Source organism: Pinus tabuliformis, chromosome J, assembly GCF_031772625.1.
Source record: "Pinus tabuliformis cultivar Carrire ecotype Pingquan chromosome J, CPIR1, whole genome shotgun sequence".
NCBI lineage: Eukaryota > Viridiplantae > Streptophyta > Pinopsida > Pinales > Pinaceae > Pinus > Pinus tabuliformis.
The window spans coordinates 208,686,855-208,703,442 of NC_142295.1; positions in this window are offsets into that span (position 1 = coordinate 208,686,855).

A 16,588-nucleotide genomic window follows, 5' to 3' on the forward strand; every position below is an offset into this window, starting at 1 on the left:
CAACTCGACCATAAGAAGAAATAAACGTTGATCCCCATGCACTCATGCATTCATCTCCTCGAGGCTCACTCTAGAAAAATCACTCTCATACCCAAGAAACCTACATAAGAGAGAAATTCCATCTTTCTCCTACGCAGGACTTCCTACAAGAGCAAAAGAGCGCACAGGGAATCCTATAGGATATAATCAGGCACTCTACAGGATTGGTAGAGAGTAGTTTCAGAGAAGGAAACATAGGGGTTGGATACAACAAACACCATGAGGAGGTAGGCCCTACATTTCCTTCCATTTTTCCAAGTGAATAGAATAGAAAAATCTCCTAGTTTGAGTGAATTTGATAGATGTGTAAGGGAATTGTCTCCTCAAGTATTTTAGTCCCATTTCCTCCTGCATTAAAATTTGTATCAACCATCTCTAATCCTAAAAACTCACCAGACAAAATGACAGGGGGGTTTAATAGAAGGGAGCCCATTAACACTTTGAGGATTCACCAACACCCTCCTGTGTTAGAAATCTTCACGAGGGATAATTGAATGGGGTATTTTGAGAAATTGAAGGGGGATGATGAAGTGGCCCAAGATTTTTCTCTCTCCCTCATTCCACTAACTAGAACCCATGTCATTGTTATGATGAGAGGACTCTCCATAGATCTCACCCCTAAATTCATAAGCAGAATTACCACACTTGCCCTAGGAGTGCCTTGGAGAAAGGAAGACAAGGGAGATAGCCAGACTTCCAAGAAGAAATTCTTTTTAGAGGGAGAGGATCCCATTGAAGACAAGAATGGAGTAAGGAGAAAAAGCCTACCATGCCCCTGGAATGAGGTAAGCTACCACCTTATAAAATAAATATCATGTGAAGGTAGGTATAGTGTGGTTTACAGTTATCACTTTAGGCTCGAAGAATTGAGGTTTGGAGCAGAAACACCTCCTCACCACAGGCTCAGCATACCATACTTCCTTTTGCAATCACTGATAGATACAAGCATAAAGGTGCAGGAAGGAAACTACCAACAGTTAGCCCACCATGTGTTAATTAGAATAATCATAGAAGATGCTCTCCAAAACCTCAAAATTCCTATCCAATGGGAAATTTTCAGAGACATGTAGACAGATGAGGATATCAAAGCCCTCACATGTGATATTAGTCCTACTGTTAGTGAAAAGGATGAAGAAGAGAATAAAACAGATGGAGAAGAAGCAGAGAAGGATGAAGAGGAGATAGATGAAGATGAAGAGGAAGAGAAAGAGAAAGAAGGTGATGAAGAAACAGAGGAATATTTCAAGGAGGAAATTGATAAACAAAATGAGTATATAGAGGGAGAAGAAGAGGGGAAAGGCATAGGTAAAAAGGGCAATGGAAAAGAGGAGGAAAAAGACAAGGAGGAGTCACCTAGGGTGTCTCCAGAACCCACTGAGAGAGAGGCAGCAACTGCCCTCACTGCCCTTAGCACCCCTATCAAAAAAAAGGAAAAAGACAGAGGCAAACCCCCTTATACTTCAGAACAAGGAAAATTACAAGGATAAGGCAGGGAAAAATCCAAACTCCAACCAAGGTTCCCATTGTTATTGAGGACTCACCTAAACAGAAGGAGAAGATGGCTCCTCTTATAAAAACTCAAGAAGAAGGATCTTCATCACAAACCTCCCCTAAGTATTCTATCACCTATGTGAGAAGGCATGTAACCAGATCCACCTCATCCAAAGGAAAAGACATCCTATAGGATACATAGATGAACCTACAGGAAGCAGAGGCAGTCCTACAGGAGACTTTGCTAAACCTACAAGAAACTCAAAAATTGGATAAGGAAGGAAGTATGCAGCAAGAAAATAAGAGAGAGGACCCAGAGCTAAGGGAACCTAGTCCTCAACCTAACTTTGACTCTTACTACAAATTTATTGAGGGGGGCAAGGTCATTCCACAAAAAATTTCCATTCCATTATTCTTTGAGCTTGAGAAAGAAAGAGCCAAAACTCATAAATGGATGTAGATTTCCAAGTCCAAGGGAGTGGAGGACATTGGTCACATGGAGGAGAAGCTCAAAGAGATGGGAAGAGAACTAAGTAGCTTGAGGGACATAGAGGCCATCATGAAAAATAAGTTGGAGGCAGAAAATGCATGGTTGAAAGGACATCTGCAAGAAAGAGAGAATCAAATGGCATGCATGGCCAGTATATCTTTGGAAGCAATCCAGTGCAAGATTCTAGCTAAGTCCTATGCACTATACCTTAAGGAACAGTGGTTTTAGTTCCAAATCAAGACCCTAGCACAGAGAGGCACTATGCCATTCCAGGATTATAGACAGTTCATTGATCTTTGTGATCAAAGCACATTGGAAGATAGGGCTAAGATGTCTGAGTTCTACTTGCATAACATGGCTTTGACAGATATGAATGTATGGGACCCTAATGAAAATCTAGGGGATTTACAGTTGATGGCTTTGGCATCATGGATGAACCATGAGGAAGCAAGGGCTGCAGAAATGAAGAGGATATTGGCAAGGGAACAAACAGAGCCTCTTATGATCAGAGCTGAGCAGTCCAATCCAATGGCTCTCATCATTACACATAATTTAATTGCAAATGATCCTCAACTTGCACCCAGGTATCTTGCTGCCTAAGAGCAAGCAATTACACATTTTGAGGACATGTTCAGATTTTTAGGGGATGACAACATGCAAGCTTGCCTAAGGAGATGGAATACTTTTCCATATAGTTTGAAGATCAGAGAGTACCACTCTCCTTAAAGGATGAGAGAAGCACTGAACATGACACCCATGTACAAGCAATCCATCCAAAGGCTCAAAGTCAATTGGAATGTCTTGAGACTCAATCCACCACTACTCTTGGGGATGTTAGAAGGAAGGAAGGAAGAAGAAGAAAGAAAGTAGTGGGAGGAGGTAGAAAAGAAGGTAGGATTCTATGCACAAGAAGAGGAAACCAAAACAGAAGCATGGGATGTCAGGGAGGCCACTAGAGCTATGAAAGACATGGATATTGATTGAGTTGCTCAGAGGATGAGCAACACTTTTAGTAGGGGGTGATGATGAGCCTCATCATTGGGTAATTATACGGGTCTTAATTCACCTCCTAGCTAGTCAAATCAACTCTTCTCACAATTTATTACATGTTTTGATTATATTTTGTTTAATGAGATGAGTTAAGGTGAGATGTTATGCCTAAGGACTAATATGCATTGAATGTAGGTTTGGAAGAGAAAATCAAGGAATTTTGGCAAGACTAAGGTTCGAAATTCAAATGGGACAAGGGAGAGAGATTGAGGAGGTAAATCTCCCTCATTTACTCCTCCTCCATTCGAATATTCCTCCATTAATCACACCAGCTCGGAGTGCAATCAACCAAGTCATGAAGATAAAAAGGCAGTTGAGCAAGTGATAGACAAAGAATTAGTCCATCTCATTTTTGGGAGCTGAGCCTCCCTAGATTTAAAGAATTATTTGGGGACTTCAGTTGTATAAGTAGAGAGGCCTAGAGCCTCATTAGAATTCAAATTTTGGTTGTAAAAACTCTAGTTATTTTCGAGCTCCAGACTTGTGGAAGACATTGATGTAATTTTCTGTTTTGATCATGAAGATGAGCTTTTTCTTGATCTAGCATTGAGTTAACTTAGAGGGCTAAAGCCTTTAGGTTAGGGCCCAAACCTAGCAGCAAAGGCTCCTCTTCTTGTATCTGTATGCTTGACTTAGTTTCATAGATTCATGGTTAAATTATCTTTAGAAGCATTTCATTGCAAGTAATGTGGATTTGATTAGTTGTTTATTAGTTTGCTTCCATTTGTGCTTTACTTTAGTAGTAGGTTAGAAGGGATAAAAGGAGCACCAAAAAGATGTTAGTAGGTTTCTTGGCCTCACCTCTTCCCTCAGGGATCATGATTTGAGGAAAAGACCCTTATGCAGCCCCAAAAAGACAGATTTCCATTTTCTCATAAGATTTAGAGTTTACTATACTTGAACCAGCATTTGATCAATTTTGCAAGTGTAGGATTTAATTACCATCTCTTCCATCTTCAGTCTTATAGTAGATCTCATCCATGATTCCATTTTATTCAGCAACTTTCCTCATGCATGAAGTAGACAACTAGTTCATTAAATTCTGCTTTTCTAGCTTGTTAGAATTCTTCTTGTTTACATGACTTTTTGGCAATTATAAATGTTTGATGTAGAGCAAGTGCTTCAGAAGTATAAAGAGATCTCATAGCAGGAAACCACCTTCCAACTTCATCCATCCATAATCATTCCTTGCTTTCACTAAGACCTTCACCAATCTCATCATTTTACATAGAAATTCCTCCAAGCGTGTTGAGCAAATCCAACCATCTCCTAACCTTGGTTTTGAGTTCTAAGTGATCCTGGGCATTTGCTCACTCCATTCCACGCATCCACCACCTTTCCTAGGCCTTCCACCACCTCCAACAACCATCATTTTTCTCTCAGCTATATCTTGTAGAAATACAGGGAATCCTGTAGGTTTCTAGTACATCCTATAGGTTTTCCTGTAGTGGCTTGTTCTGAGACCAAATTGAGGGAAAACCTCTAGGAAGCCACACCATGCCACCCAAGGTTCTCCCAAACCTTCCAACCATCTCCCAAACCTCCGAACCATCCACCAACATCAGTAAGCCACCTGCCACATCACCAAAAGAGATTAGGGTTTACACTTGATCTTCCATAAAAAGAATAAAAAGAGCAAAACAAATTTATTTAAGTCATTTACATGCACAGTAGTGATGTTTGATGTCTTGCACTTCCATGATTTAGATAGTATCATTTCATACATGTGAGCATGGCATTCTTGTAAATCATAGTTTCTTAGCAGTTAGTTAGAAAATGGTGTGTTTCTAGCATAGGATTTCAGTCATTTCCCTTATTGCAGTAGACAAAATTTCTTCTAGAGTAGATTTCTCTTTCTTTCATCAGCAATCAAGCTTCTTTTGAATCGATAGAAGCCTGGCTTGAAAGCCCTAGTGGTCTCTCGCCATCTGAACAATGACAAAAGGCAGAACCATCACTTTTACTTGTGCATACAACACTGTCACCTCTAAGTTTGTACGAATCTGGGTTGATAAAGTAAAGCTGGTAGCTCCAAGAGTTGCAACATTCTTGCTGCAATACTGGTGCTCATCAGGTGCATAAAGTGTCACGGTATAAAAATGCAGCCAAACCCTAGAAAGCAGGACGTTGCAAAGGAAAAATCTGCTAGGAAAGCAAGGTATACAAATACCTTATCTAGAATCACAAGGGGTTGTTCATTCAGGGGTAAGGAGGTCTCATCTCAGGGGGAACCAATGGTGAAGGTTCACGGTTGGGTGGAAATTTGTTCATCCCAAGTAGAACCTGTTGGCCTCTGGTTAGAGTGTAACAACCCTAGTCAAAAATCCATGTAAAAAAAAGTATAAGACCAAGATCATTGGACATGTATTCCAAGCTGAATGGTGGGAAAAACATCCTAGTAAGTGTCACTTCGGTTTACTATGGCTAGGGAAATTGGAAAAGGCAATGGCAAAGGTTTTGGAAAGGAAAAACGACATTTTGGCACATTTATTTATGAAACTAATGGAAATTAGGAGAAAAGGAAGGTGAAAGGTCACAGGTTGCATGTGAGGAGAAAAATGAAAGAAAATAATGGAAACTGAAGAAAATAGAGGCTTCATTGATTAAAAAGTCTTATGAGGATTAGTGGACAGGCTTGGTCAATGTAAGCTTTTGTCAATTCAGTTTTGGAGCTCTCATTCTATTCTCTCTCTCATACTCTTCGACACCTAGAGTTTTCTTGGAGCACTCTTGGAGAGTGTGGCATACTTGGATGCTTGGAGCAAGAAGGCAAAGGAAGAGCAGGAAAGTGTAGCAGGACATCGGGATCATCAGCTACAACGTGTTTTTCTTGAAGGTACCGAGTTGCATGTATGTTTTCCTCACTAGTTTTGGCATGCATGGCATATGCATGTGGTTTCTTGGTTATGATTTGTCATTAGCATGGAGGATTTCCTAGATTGACAGTGGATTTTCCTAGCCTTTTCATTTCCTGGATAGCCATGGTGTTGTGGGTTCATTTCCTTTTGTTTTCTGGTTGATTCTCATGTTCATTTAGCTATGGGTTGAGTTACTAGTTCTTTGAGCCTTGGTTGTACAAACGTTTTGGAGTCTTGTAACAATGTGGGTTGAGTTACTAGTCCTAGTCCTGGTGTTTTAGGAAGTTTTAGTGTTCTTGGATAAACGCCTAATCCCTCTAGACTAGTAGCTTAATCTAGAAACAATAGCACAAAGTATTCTCTACCTTTTCTAAAAACAATAGATAAAATAAGAGAATAGAGAACCTACTTGTAGCTTCCGCTTGTTCCTTATCTCCCTTGACTGATTCTGTTTCTCCTTCCCGTACTTAAGCCGCTTGAGAAGTACTTGCACACAGACAGAAACAAGAACCCATCAAAGCATATGATAATGATCTATTGATTAAATATAGCATGGAATCAAGTACATGATAAGCATATGAAAGCATCAAAAGATAATACAAGCATATGGAAAAAGCTTTGAACACTTTATTAATAAAAGGAAGAATTACAACCCAATTTTCCTGATTCAACATCATTCCTCCAGTTCAATCCCATCCTCTCCTCACAACAAGCAAGACACTTTGACATCATTACAATACTTGCAATCAACTCAAAACTCATATCAACAGCATCTCCCTACTATTCAATAATTTCCAGCCCCTGATCTCTTAGATGAGTGATCTTTTTATAGGTGAATGAAGGAGGTTATGCCATCAATGGTGATAATGAATGCCCTCCTATTTTTAGAAATCAGTTCCATGGAAGAAGGGATAAGGGGATTGATGTTCCTTAACTCCCTTCCTCATCCAAATGCGAACTCAAAGGAGTGGGTAGTTTTGAGAAACTTCTAAGGGCATCTAATGGATAAGGAATCTTCAAACCCTCACAGAATTTCGCTCAAATTCGCCTAGCGCAGGCCAAAGAGGGACCAAGTGCGCTGCATAGCACCCTGTCAGTGTATGGTTTGCATTGCAGCGCACCCTAATGAAGGCCTACCTGCACTGATCTTCTTAGAGGTAGTTTTTGGATGTTTTCAGTGATAGAACTTCTTGGGAAGTGAAGCATTTTGATGAATAACTTCTTTAGGGCATGTAACAACTGCACTAGGGGTTGATGGGCCCTAATAGTATTGATCTGTAAGTTGGGGTTGATGTGCCCAAATGGATCTATAACAGTTTCCCCCTAAAGCATGAAGTCATAAATATATATGTTGAGTGAAATGCTTTATCAAGAGGAGAGGAGGTTTCGAATGGAAAGTGACCTGCATCAATTACAATACATATATCATGATAATTTGATTTTTCTCATGAACTAGCTAAGGGAAGGCTTACCCATGCTCAGCTTATAAACTTTCAATACATGTACAAATATAGTCATCTACAGATATAGACCCATGAATGGTTAACAATGAAAATATCACAACCCAGAGGGATGAAACTAGATTTGGGGTCTTCAATCTCGTTCAATATTTTTCTCATGTACAAGTATAACCATGTGAATAGATGTTCTAAAGTCGAACATGGAAAGACATCGTCTGATTAACAACCAATGATGTAAGCCGTTAATAGAAACGAGAGGAATCAATGATAATGATAATGACCCTCAAGGTACTATAGTACATTTTGCATGGTGTGAATAAATTATTTTATGTCAAACACCATACAAAGTCTTTCAGTCGAAGGCCATTGATGTCAACCTATCGTCGGAAGCAAGAAACCTACCATTGATGTATGTAAGCTTCAAGTTATTGAAGGGGTGTTTCTAAGTCAACTTCTTGGATGATGTGCTGATGTAGACAAGAAGCAACTCGCCACAGGAGGGCCTTGATGTATCCCACATATACAACACGAAACGAGATAAATGATTTTGGAGATGAAAAATCGACTGACGACACAAATTTCAGGAATGGCGGTCATGAAAATGAAGGTTTATGGTATTGCAAAGGATGAAGTTTGAACTGAATGACTTCTCTTGAACATGTCGGCGACACTAAGATGAATTGGTGGCATTGACCCAAAAAAAAGTAATGGATGGTATGATATACCAATGGTGTGATAACCATCAAGCTGAATGACCCATCTCACATAGTCACGGTGATGAGGTGAAAGTGTCATGTTCAAGAGCGACTTGCTACCATAAAGTTTTCTCGGCTTTTTCCTTTTTCCCCAGTCATTGTTGACCAGTACCTCTTTACCTCTTTATTTTTTATCAAGCTTAAGGAGGATAACATGTACTTGTTGTATAGTTTCACCATTCGAGCGAATCCATCGCTATTTGATGCTTTAACGAGTCTAGCGAAGGTGAAACTCGGCCCTGTCTAGATGGAAAAGTTTGTCGCTATTTGATGTTTTTAACGAGTTTAATGACAAAGAAAACTTGGTCATTTTCATCTTTAGAGAGTTTGAAAATGGACGAAAATGAAACTCCATAAGTTCTTTTTCGTAAAATAATCTCTCAAGTATGAAAAATAGTAAAATAATACAAGAGAGATATCGTTTCCAATCCTTTAATGAGCTGGAATAGACAAGCGCTTGACAATCTTTTCATATTTAGAGAGTTTGAAAAGAGTTTAAAGAGGACTCCAAGGGGGTTCTTTTTCATTTTTAACAAAGCTCGAAAAAGAGACAAAAGTTTGATTTGTGGTCAAATATATTCAATTTACACTTGAGCGCGTCAAATTCTGCTTTAAGCTCTTAAATTTGCTCAAAATTCCATCAAAGAGGATTAAAAATACATGTTCATGGAAAAAATGAATGTTTATTCGATTAATGTGCAAAAAATAAACATAAAAACAAGTTTTATCATTCATTTTTACCCTTTGACTTTGGTGCTCTTAAGCAGTTTTCTACCTCAAAGTTCACTAGCTGATTGTGGAGGATTCAGTGGACTGTTTCTCGTGCCGTCCAGAACAGGTAGGAGCTATCCCTGTTCTCTTTCATTTTATTCCATTTTTTTCAGCTTTAAGAAAAAAAAATTGGTTTTTGAGGCCCCTAGGGTTTCATTTTTTGAACTCTGGATCAGTTGTTTTCTCCCAAATTTTCCACTGTTTTTTGCAAAAAATGGATCCTAATTTGTCTAATGGTTGCATTGTAGACATTCATCGGATCAAAATGGTAATTATATGGAGAGAGCGAGAGAATGAAGAACAAGATATGATTTCCATAAATAATCAGGGAATAGTTGATTCCCTAAGGAATTGTGAGTTACTCAAGTATTTTCGATTATCTAGTATGCGGCAACAAATTGAGCTTTTATAGTACCTTGTTCATTCTTGGGATCCTACCGATCAGGTCTTTCACATTAGGGGCAAAGTGATCCCCTTTACCATCGATGACATTTACTTTATGACTGGACTTTCGAGGCGGGGTTCCCCCATCTCATTATCAGGATTTACCAGGGAAGGTGAATCAGTGAGAGACTATATACAACAGTTCTGTCGGGAAGGAGCTCAACCTAGCAGAGACGGAAAGATCAACATCAGGGATGTTAGTGATTTACCATTGAGAACAATCCTTTTTACCCTCGCCAAACTGGCTGGCAGCGCAACTTTACACTTGGCAAACAGGTCATATATGTAGTATGCTTTAGAGTGTTTAGAGCCAAAAGTATTCAACTGGTGTGAGGCAATTCTTTTATCCATGAAAGAATAACTGACCAAGGTAAAGAATGGAAAGACAAAAAATTATGGTTATGGGTCTATCTTGATTTCTTTTGCCTTGGAGAGAATTCCACTCATGCAGCCACAACACATCTCACTAGCAGTACCTGGACCTAGAGACCCACGATGCAGAGGTGGGTAGATCTTATGGCTAGGCATGCTGGCCAGTCATTGATCTCGTTTACCCCTGCTTTCTTTGAGTGGTTTGAATGATAGGACATGGCCTTCACAAAATATCCATATTCAGGAATGGATTTTCGTGGTGATCCAGATCTGATGTTACCGGTTGGAGCGCAGTGGAGTGTTATTGGTAAATTGTTTGACCAAAGTGTTTTTTCTTTTTAAAGTTTCTACTTTTTTTTGTGTTTTTTGATTATTTCCAAGACTAAACAAACATTTTTTATATGTATTCAGATGTTGGATCTGTTCGACCTGTGGGACACCAACGAGAGGCAGGTGCATTAGTACAAAGAGTTTTTGGGAGAGAAGTTCTCTGAGACATGGATTTAGCAAAGAAATTGGTCGAGCTATAGGATCACATAGAGAGTTTGACCCTAGGTATTCCGGATGTTTGGATTGATGAGTTACCTATGTGATTGCAGCACCATACCATTGGCGTGCCGAGTCATTGAATGATACCCCTACGCATGATAGCACAAGCTATGACCTGTTATCATGAGCAGCACTAGTCTACTTGGATATTTCTGCATACATTTTTGAGTTTTTGGGTCAGATGACCAATTTTTGTCTTGGACGCAAACTATTTGTAAAAACTTATATACAGCTATCTATTTAACTTTCAGAGTTTTATTATGGTTAAGTGATGCAATCCTATTCAAATGATGATGTGAATTGAAAATGTTTACTTTACATATGTCACAAATGTCTATTTAACACATAACTCGCTAGAGAGTTATTTAATGTGTTCATATTTATGGAAATATGCTCATATTGAATAAACTCAAAATACCTTTCCAAAATATGAAATCTAAGGAACATGCGATGAATTGTTGGGTTTCGAACGATATAGACGCCAATAAGCTATAGTACAACAAGTTGTGAGTCTAGCCTAATGATGATTCGGCGTATGCCAAGTGAAATGGCATCAGAGACTAGTTCAATCAACGCGCTATACTCAACGATATTGTTTGTCGATCGTCCAATACATATCCCTCTAAAACTCACTAACTCGCAACTTGGAGCGAAAATGGCCCATGCTGCAGAAGATAAATTCTGCGTACTATGACTAGCTCCATCGGCATAACCAACAAATGGTTCCGAAAAGTTAGACATCTGCAACAAATGTTAAGTGGATTACCTAACCAAATAAAAACTCTAAAATAAACACACACACAAATGCAATCAAAGCATATATACAGTGAGTTTTACTACACTCAACTAAGCATAGTAACGTTTAAGGTACAACCCATTTTGGGGCTGCGATAATGGAATCCCATCATAGTCCACTAACTCGTAGGCACCTTTCGTCAACACACATTTAACAATATAAGGGCCCATCCATAGTGGTTCAAATTTTCCTGCTCCAAGTTTATCAGAATCCTGATCGTAAAGCAAGACCAGGTCACCTTCTGAGAAGACACAAGGCTTAACATTTTTATCATATTGCGCCTTGATGCGTTTTTTATGCGCCTCGTTAGCCACTATAGCATCATGACGGGTTTCATCCAGATGGATTAACTCCAAGAAATGCGCTTCTTCTTCAGAAGTGTCAGGTAGCAGGTCAATCGCGAGTTTGAGAGACGAGATTTCACATTGGATTGGTAAGACTACTTCCAAACCATACAACAACTGAAAAGGTGTAAATCCGGTCGTATTTCTTACCGAGGTTCGATATGCCCATAAAGCCGAGTACAGGATTAAATGCCAATTCCTCTTATGAACTCCAATCATTCTTTGCAACATGCACTTAAAGACTTTGTTGATAGCCTCAACTTGTCCATTAGCTTGTGAGTAATATGGAGTAAAACTATCATGTGACAGTCCTAATTTGGCAGTTAATTCAACCATCATGTGATTGCGAAAATGCGACCCATGATTTGTAACTATAGCTTTTGGTACACCAAACCTGGCAACCACATGGTTGAAAAAAAACAGAACAGCCGTTTCGCCACTGTTGTTCAATGTTGGCATCGTCTTGACCCATTTGGTAAAATAGTCAACGACGACTATAATATACCCATGCCCCCCAGCCGAGGTGGGGTTACATGTGATAAAGTCAATGCCCCATTTAGCGAATGGGCCAACAACAATGACTGGATGCAGTGGTGCAGGTGGTAATCTGGTTTTACTGTCAAATATCTGGCAAGCATGGCAACTTCTGAAAACAATAATGCAATCTTTGAATATGGTTGGCTAGAAGTAACTAGCACGTAAATTTTATATGCAGTTGCATAACTAGATAAATTCCACCCACAAGCACCTGAATGACACTCATTCAAAGCTTTTTCGGCCTCCTCATGAGTAAGGCACCTACGTAAAATCATATCGACACCACAACGATAAAGTGTATCACCAATTATTAGATAATCTTTGGCTTGGTATCGAGTACGTCGTTGTTCAAAGCGAGAGGTATTAGGCCGAAAAGCTTGGGTTTGGAGATAGACTAGTATATCTCCATACCATGGATCACTTGATGAGATAAGAAATAGAGACTCATCCAAGATTGATGCTTCTAATGTTAAATCATTGGAGGATGAGTTAAGATTGCAATGTAACTTAGAAAAGACAAGATATTTCTTTGATTTAGATTTGATGAATTCAAAATCAAACTCCTGCAAGATAGCTATCCATTTAGAATACTCGCCCCCCAGCAATTGACGTGACAAAATGTATGTCATAGGGTTGCAATCTAATATAATGGTAGTTTTGTGGAGGAGGATGTAATGACGAAATCTCTGCACAACTTGAATGGCTGCCAAGGCTAACTTTTCGACATGTGAATACTTAATTTCTATATCGTTGAGATTACAACTCAAATAATAAATAGGATGTTCAGTTCCACTTTCTTTTTGAACTAAAACCATACCAATGGTTGTATCTACAGCGGCGAGATACAGGTAAAAGTCTTTTTGATAGTTTGGGGCATACATTAATGATGCTCTAATCAGGGAATCTTTGAGAGCATCAAAAGAAGCTTGCGCAACTTGGTCCCAATGGAAGGGTACCCCTTTCTTCAATAGACGTGTATAACCTTTAGCTAATTCAACATAGTTTGGAATGAACCTCCTTAGAAATTTTTCCTTCCCTTGAAGTCTTTGTATCTGTAACAAGTTTGAAGGTGGAGGCAAGTCAAGGATTGTCTAAACCTTAATGGGATCAAGTCGAATTCCATCTTATGAAACTAAGAATCCAAGAAATTGACCAAAGCCAACACAAAACACACATTTATGTGGATTGAGTCTTATCTTGTAGCGTCGACATTGTAAGAATATTGCTCTCAAACGTTGCAGGTGATCAGTCCGTTTTCGTGAATGAGCAGGCAAATCATCAAGATAAGGTTGAAAAACGTGCTTTATGTCATGGAAGGCATAATTCATTGCCCTTTAAAATGTAGCCCCTGCATTCTTCAAACCAAAAGGTAACTTTCGATAAGTGAATGTGCCCCACGGACAAATAAAAGCGGATATTAATTTGATTGTAGCCAAAAAATCCATCCATGAATGAAAAGATTTCACATCCGGCACATTCGTCAATAATCTGGTCAATAAAAGGTGTATGATAATTGTCTTTTGGACATGCTTGGTTTACATCCCTATAATCGATGCACACTCGAATTGTCCCTTGTTTTTTCATCACTGGAACAATATTAGATACCCAATCAGTAAGAGGTACAGGGAAAATAAAGTCAGCTAGCAAAATTTTTTCAACCTCTACTTTAATGACAACGACTTTCTTAGGATGAACATGTTGAAGCCGGTGTCGTATTGGTTTGACATTAGGGTAAATTTTAATCTCATGTTCAACAATACTTGAGTCAATTCCCGACATCTCCTCATAAGACCATGCAAAAATATCTCGAAATTCACGAAACATAGCACAGTAATTATCAAGTTCCAATGGAGAGTAGGATTTGCGACATGAATATTTTCTACAATGTTAGGCTTGGTCGAAATGTTTATAGAAATCATTTAAAGAATTTGACAAGAAATCAACGATCGATGGGTGTTTTAGTTCATTTGAATAATCTTCAATGTCATCTAGAAGGTGGGAATGATGATGATAATCCTCCCACGGTGCCTCTCCTATCATCATTGATTTGACGATTCCTTCATCTGTAGAATGTATACGTGAAAAAGGATTTGAAGAGGTACCATATTCTAACGATCTATCTACCCATACAATTGTTGAGTGCGGATTAGGGTTTGCTGCACAAGCCCGAAAAATTGATTGCTATGATGATTCAATGGGGCTTAACGAAAATGCCTCACTATGACCATCAGTTTCAAAGTAGTTGGAAATATTTGTAAAATCAGATGATGTAGAAGAAATCATGTTGCAAGTCTCTACTCTTGCCACTTCCGCCAAACCAGATGGTGATGGGAGGGTAAAAGTGCCCATTAGAGAAGGATCTTTAAGGAGACCTACTCCAACACTTTGAAGTGACAGTGGGTTTCCGTGTATCAACGGAATGCTTCCCGTAGCCTGTGAACTATTGGCAAAGAAGGCTAGCTGATCAATGACTGTGATTCCACCCTTGAAAGGGAATGCAATTGTACGAAAGTACGTGGAAATGACAACAACCATAGCATATACCCAAGGCCTTCCTAGTAAAATGTTGTAATCAAGGAGTACATTAACTACCTCAATGTCAATAGTAATTGTCTTGCCCCCTAGTTCGATTTGCAAGTTACTCAAAATCCCATATGGAGTATATGTTCTTCAATCAAAGGATTTTAACGTAGTTGGTGATCGTGACAATGGTGGTGAATCAAGTGTTTTCCAACAACGCATGGACATAATGCAAGTAGATGCCCCTCATCAAGAATAGTTCGGTGAAAATTCTTATTGAGAGATTTTACTTGTATTAGGAAATCTAATTGCGTCGGTAACTGTGGTGAATATCCCGCATGGTTAAAAACCATAAGATTTGAATCCATAGGATCTATTCTGCCTATTGCTAACAATAAAGCTTGTTTCTGGGAGGGACAATTTTGTAACACCTCGAGTGTCTACATAGCGGAAGGTGATTGAACTAGACCTCCCACTATGTTATAGTTTTGAGTGGCTCGAGCACAAGGATTGAATGTTGATTTGTGCACAAATTCCTTTGGTGGCTTTATCATCAATTCAGGTACAACTGGTGGAACAACTTCTGATGAAGTCAAGGTCAAAGTACTAGGTTGATCAGTGCCCTGATTATTCAACGACGATGAATTTCCATAATATTTATTTCTTTTTGACACCAAAACATCGTTTTTTGGATTTGTGATGGATAACATGAGTACTTGGGATGTGGAAGCATGGTCAGTTGCAACCAAATGTGTCTCTGGGGTTGGAAACAGATCTGTCAACACTGCTGATGTGGTTGAAGTCTTTAAAAATTTAGAGACTTCAGAGCGATGTGGACAATCTCTTGTATAATGCTCGTCATTACATATCAGACATGGATAACGAGGTTTCCTGGCTGTGGTAGGGGAATCAGATGATTTCTCTGGAGTGGAATTTTCTTGTTTCTTTTTGTTATTCTTCCCCTTTTTCTTACCTCCTGGTTGCTTTGGATTTTTTCCTTTATCAAATGACACGACATTAATATCTGAGGCATGAGTGTTTTCTAATGCATTAGTAGATTGATTGAAAACAACAAGAGTTTGACCCGATGGTCTTCCTGCCGCCTGTGTACTTGAAGAACCGATCACACCGTCGCCGGCATGAGAGTCCTTACTCAATTGTGGGGGTGGTGGAATAGTGTAAGCTGGTCTAGGTGCATTAGGGATTTTATCATAGAGTGTGCCAGATTGTGTGTAAATCAAATCCAAGTATTGGGCACGAGTGATAACTTGCTCTTCTGTGACAACTCCACCTTTTGCCACATCCTCGGTGATTGATGGCAACAAGGATTTTGTGAACCACTCAGCTAAAAGATGATCGGGAATGTATGCCTTAACCATTTGACAATAACACCGCCACCCATGAATATGATCTAATATATGGGTAGCAGTAATCTGTTTAAAGTTGGTCAAGAATTCCGTTCCAGTCTCATATCTAATAGGTATCTGGAAGTGGGTCAAAAAGGTAGTGGCTAAAGTGGTGAAGTTACCGAAAGAAGCTCTTGGTAATTCAATGTACCATTTAGCAGCTGGACCAGTAAGTGTTCTTTGGAAAAGACGAAGTCTGATCGAATCATCATTCAAAGTGTTGGATGAACACCATAAATGAAAGGTCATAACATGATTCAATGGGTCTTCTCCAGGATTTCCGTTAAACTTCGAAATATCAGATGGTAACTTATGCAGAATTACTGGCCACCAAGGTGCATATGAGATTGGATCATTGGTAAGCCGGTTTAAATCTGGTAATTCTAAAGTTGCTACGAATGGCAACTGTCGATTCAAGTCAGGTTGAGCATACCCAGGATATGATGGAATTACTTGTGCAATAGGTCTTTGCAGACCATAATAGGGCATCTGCATTTGGTAACCTTGGTATGGTTGTTGAAAAAAACCAGTATAAGGTGGTTTTTGATAACCAGATTGAATTTGTGGTTGTCCATAACCTGCAAAGACTTGTTGCCCAGGACCTTGGTAAGCTTGATATTGACCAAAACCAGGTTGAGCTTGTGAACCAAGTCCAAACTGAGGTTGGAACTGTTGGAATTGGGGTTGTTGGAATTGCGGCAGCCAC